The sequence below is a fragment of the Chiloscyllium plagiosum genome, unplaced genomic scaffold, assembly GCF_004010195.1.
Source record: "Chiloscyllium plagiosum isolate BGI_BamShark_2017 unplaced genomic scaffold, ASM401019v2 scaf_622, whole genome shotgun sequence".
NCBI classification, from domain to species: Eukaryota; Metazoa; Chordata; class Chondrichthyes; order Orectolobiformes; family Hemiscylliidae; genus Chiloscyllium; species Chiloscyllium plagiosum.
The window spans coordinates 1-4,970 of NW_025213585.1; the positions used below are offsets into that span (position 1 = coordinate 1).

Sequence of the window (4,970 nt, forward strand, 5' to 3'; positions counted from 1 at the left end):
TCACTGTGGAATCCTGCATTGGATAACTTAAAGACTCTGACAATGAAACAGTTCAGTTTCTTTTGCAGAAAGAGAGCTAACAGCACAAAGGGGAACAGTAATTCACTGCCAAAGTACATCGACCAATTCAGCATATCCTAAAAATAATCTATACGATTCTCCCTGTGGTTGGTGTTTCAGGTACATTGCTAAATACACTGAGTTGTTCTTAAAAGTCTTGATTTAAATTGACAAAGAATTTACTCTATGGTGAACACTTGCTCAGGTTGAGGGAAATTTCCCGAATTCCATCTTTGAGAGTGTTTGTTTTATTGACTAAGTTGAAAACATGATCCTTTTTGTAAGCCAAGAGTTCTACAAAATATCAAGCTAATATCCTCACAGGAGTAACGTGTTGCTTCAGAGCACAGTACAGTATTGGCACATTTTTGAAGAATATGCAGTACTGAAACGAGTTATCACTGCAGAACTATACTGTCTCACTAAAGGGGGGGGGCGGAGAAAATTGGTTCTTCATTGTTGGTTCGAGTATATAAGGAATCTTTTCTCAATGTTTATTGTGGTTTGTTATTTAATTAATGGCAAAGTGAAAAAGTGTTATCATTTTGAAATATTTTCAAACGGTTAACACAGTTTGATATGTTTCATCGTTCTCCTCAGCATTTCACAGAAGTAGATTGTAATGTTTTTATGGTGAGTAAAAATCTGACAGCAGGTTTATTGTGTTCAATCTCCAGTATTAAGGTGTGTTCTAATCTATATGGAGTTACGATACACCCTTTTTCGCGGTGATCAATCTTCTTTTCACAGCTTAGATCTGAGAGTTTGTTGTTCATGAAGTTATACATAATATTACACTAGGCGCTCAATGAATGTCTGGTACTGAGGATGTTGAGTGCAGCACAAAGTCCCAGTTCTGGAAATAGGAGCGAAGGACTCCATTAGTCATCGCAAAGATATCAACTCCCAGCACAAGGAGATCTCCGAAACAAAAGTAGAAAATGCTGCAGATATTCATCAGGTCTGGCATCATCTGGAGAGCGAGAAACAGAATTAACATTGAGACAAAACAAAAACCGAATGAACTATGGATGCTGGAAATCAGTTCCATACTGCCTGAGATTACCATGAGGGTCCCACCTTCGCAACCTTGCCCTTCCCCTGAGGGGACACAACACCGAGAGGATGGTAGGGGTCAGCACTATTTTGCCTGGGAGGGTAACTGTTACGGACCATGCCAGACCTCAAAACATTTTGAGAAGGTAGCCTAGACCCTAACTTTTGTTTTAATTTTAAAGGCAGATGTGAAGTGGGTGCTCCAGGTGTGATGTCATTGGTCAAATTATTTGGTTTGAGCAAAACAGAATGTATGTAAACACTGCAGCTGAGACACGAACAAATGAAAGCAGAATTTCAAAAACATAACTATTGGAAAGCTTAAGTGACCTGATACAGTAACTATTACTAATTACCTGTTCCAATACAGGAACATCACATAAATACACTCCGGGGAAATAAAGGTTAATTCAAAAAGATTCGAACAGGAAGGAGGGAATAACATCCAGAAAGTGGTTTCAGAGTAAGTCCGAGGATTGTTTTACTGAAACATGCCACTCTCCTGGAATCACACATCTTGTGACTGCTACAGTTAATTTAAAACTAGAAAATTGCTGAACTGAGAAAACTGGCCACTCCCCTTCCATTGTTAAACTAAACCTCTTCAGAACCTCTGTCTTTATGACCTCTCTTCTCAAAAAACATGACAGCATCATAATAGTAACTAAGGTGGGAAAACTCAAAACCTTTAAGATGCACTTGGATGAACACTGAAAATTCAAGACAAAATGTTGGGAAGTGAGATTTGTTGTAGCTTTTTTGTGTAATTTTACAAGCTGAGTGGATCTATGGGCCAGCTCTGTTCTGTATGATGCAATCATTCTATGATCCTGAGATTAATGTTCTGAATTCTTTTTTTGTCTTCGATTTGAGGAAATGTGATCCGGTGTTCACTCCTGTTATTGGTGTGGTCAGTAAAGCTTCACGCTCTGTATCAGAGTGCTTATTCACCATAGGATTTCCCAAATGAGATGTAAAGCTGAAATAACGAGGAAAGCAATGCTATAACAGTGCAACAATTCTCAAGGAGCTCTACACCATGAGGTATTGAGTGGCTGAATAGCCTCAGCAAAATGAAGGTCATCATTGAAAAGAATATCAAATAAATTAGATATTCATTGAGCTGATAGCACATGAAATGATGCAAGTCTTGTCGTTTTAAGACAAATTGCAATTAATGTTTTAGACCTCCATAGGATCCAGTCTTTGGAGTATTCAATCACAGACATAAATCTCAATGACATCATGTCATTAAAATAAACCTGTTCTCATAACCAGGTGTACTCAAAGTTTCCCCTTCGGAGATACCATCCAATATAAAGTCCAATTCCTCTAATTTTCTGATTCCAACAATTTGCCAGTAGCAGGAAGGGAAGGTTGTTTCACAAAGTACAAAATGTATCCTGTAAGACAAGTAATTGAAAAAATATACTATACCATTCTTGCCATTGTTGGCATTCCTGGTAAGTCCTGTAACAACTTCAATTGTATGAATCCCTGGACTAAACCATGCCGATTTCCACTGTACGATTGCTAATTATTTTATTTCCATTTAGCAAGGCAAATCTCAATGACAGATGATATTTCCCTCGCTCACGGAGTTTAAAGTGAATATTTTGCTGTTTAGGAGGCTCCTCAGTAATGTGCAGCGTTGTGTGTTTCTTTGTACTGCGCAGAATCGGTTTGCATTGATGCCACATAGGTAGAGTTTTGCTGAGCTTCAGTCCTGACTGCTCGAGAAAGTGTTTAGCAAGACCACGCTCTCTCTGTGTTAGTTTAATGCCTGTTATCGGTCAGACGGGTTTTGTAACAACCCACTTCCTAGTGACACCTGGTGTTTCCCATTCCTTGATGGAAAGGAATTGTGTTGGTGGATCTTGCTTAGGCAGCTTGCTTCAAATAGGAGCCCAGATACAACAGGGTTCAGCAGGTTATGGAGTGATAAGCGAGGATCAGCACGGATGGCTTCAATGATCTTGCATGTTTGCAGCAGTCAGTAGATGTGAGGAGGTGTGATATTTGTAAGAACAGTTCACTCAGAGGGGTACTGAGTGCAGAGTTCCAACTGTGATGTGTTTTTTGAAATTATTTGATTGTCAAAAAATCATGTAAACTGCGCCATTTGTCAAAAGATGCACAATACTGTGGTGCAGACTTTAAAAGTACAAATGCTGAGATCAGTAGCTGTCCCAAAGAGAATCAAATAACTTTCACAAACAGAATGTTTCTCACTTTGCCCTTTGCTGTTGTCCTTTTATGTTGTCCAACTGATAATTCTGTTGTGTCCACTGATGGAGCTGACAATTGTCATGACATCTGCCTTGAAGAGAAATTTGTTCTGTCCGGTTTCTTTTGAAGAAGTGTTCGGAAATTTGGTGCCAAGGTGACTGCTCCATGGAAAACAGTAAATAAATGTTTTTTTCAAGTAGGCAAAAGAAGAATGAGTGGGTGGAATCAGACTCTCTCAAACCCAAGGCTGACAATTATTGAAGTTTGAGCTTTGGATTGAAACTGCTGGACACAGCTTTCACTCCGCTGCTGCTGCTGTAAAAAGCTTGCAGTCACCCTCTCTGCTGCTAGATTCATTCCGTTAGCGTTGCCTCTGAGATTGGAGGAGATAGCAAATGAGGGAAATCTATTTTGATGAACTTGCCTTCACCAACTATGTTTGTGGGAATGCTGCTGTGTTGGTACAATTGAAGAGTCATCATTAAATAATATAACAATTTGTTAAGAATTTCGACAGTTAAATTTTATCAATTCTTCTTTTTTTGGTTTCTACTTTAACTGTGGTGGAAGAATAAATTGAGCTTTTGTTTAAAGCCGAGTGTTTGACCAATCAAGTCACATCTGGAATACAATGCCTTATACTTACCTTTTAAATGAGATTAAAATTAGAGTCTCGGTTATTTCCTGATATGGTTTGAGAAATTGTGGTCTGGTCCAGAACACAGAAACATCGTGGAGTACAAATGGGAAACTCTTCCCCTATGTTTTGTAAAAGTTTCCAAAATGGAGATAAACTGATGTGATTAATTTCAGAAAGGGAAAATGGCAGAGCAGCAATGTTAATTCAATGAAATGTCCCATAGACATGTTAACTATTGTCCAAATAGTTGGGACTGATTAATCTTCAAGCAAGACTAGGGCAAGCTGTATCTCTAATTTATTGGCTTGACATTAGTAAGGATGGATATAGAACTGGACGTGTTCACACTATTTCAAGTCTGATCCTAATTAGGTTTTGATAAACAGTTTCTCAATCGATAATTCACAATCTTTCCACACCTAAAATTTCAGTGAGTTCTGCTGTTTGTTTTGTGATATATATCCTTCATGGGAGGAAAATGTTTCAATGAGAAATGTGCGCCAACCAGTTTTAAGGCAATGTATCAAAATGAAAATACTAATAATAAGTCGAATAAAATTGTTTCAACAAATACCTAACTTCAGTACCTGTAATCTTATGACTATGATTAATAATTGAGTTGGAGAGCATTACATAGGATTAACAGTCCAGAATTCTGAAAGATTAATATTTAAAACTATCAACCAAGCCTCTTCTATTGCCACATTTTCGAATCCTGAATGAGCATTCCATATTAATGGTGCCAGTATGGTCTCTCTCATTCATGGAAGTAACATTTCCATGTTTTGCATCCGAAAATCCTTTGACATTTCATACCCAACTTTAGTACAGTATTCAAATTTCTCTCAGCAAAATTCAAGATGTGTGTGTGTTTATACTCTCACACACCTTGTGAATGTGACAAACTCAACATAGAAAATCGTGAATGAATTATTTTACCTTCATCATAAATATTCGATTCAGCCTGCAATCTGTATTCTCTGTC

General features: G+C 37.9%; 1 long non-coding RNA gene across 2 annotated transcripts in view; it reads left to right on the top strand.

Annotated features, from left to right (window-relative positions):
• Positions 1-23: 23 nt before the first annotated feature.
• The window catches only part of LOC122547669, a 9,876-nt gene continuing 4,929 nt past the window's right edge, over positions 24-4,970 (top strand). The window contains exons 1-2 of one of the 2 annotated variants that reach the window (XR_006311057.1): positions 24-180; positions 811-2,579. This is a non-coding gene — a long non-coding RNA (uncharacterized LOC122547669). The remainder of the gene's footprint in view (positions 181-810; positions 2,580-4,970) is intronic. The other variant, XR_006311056.1, reaches the window with a different exon arrangement.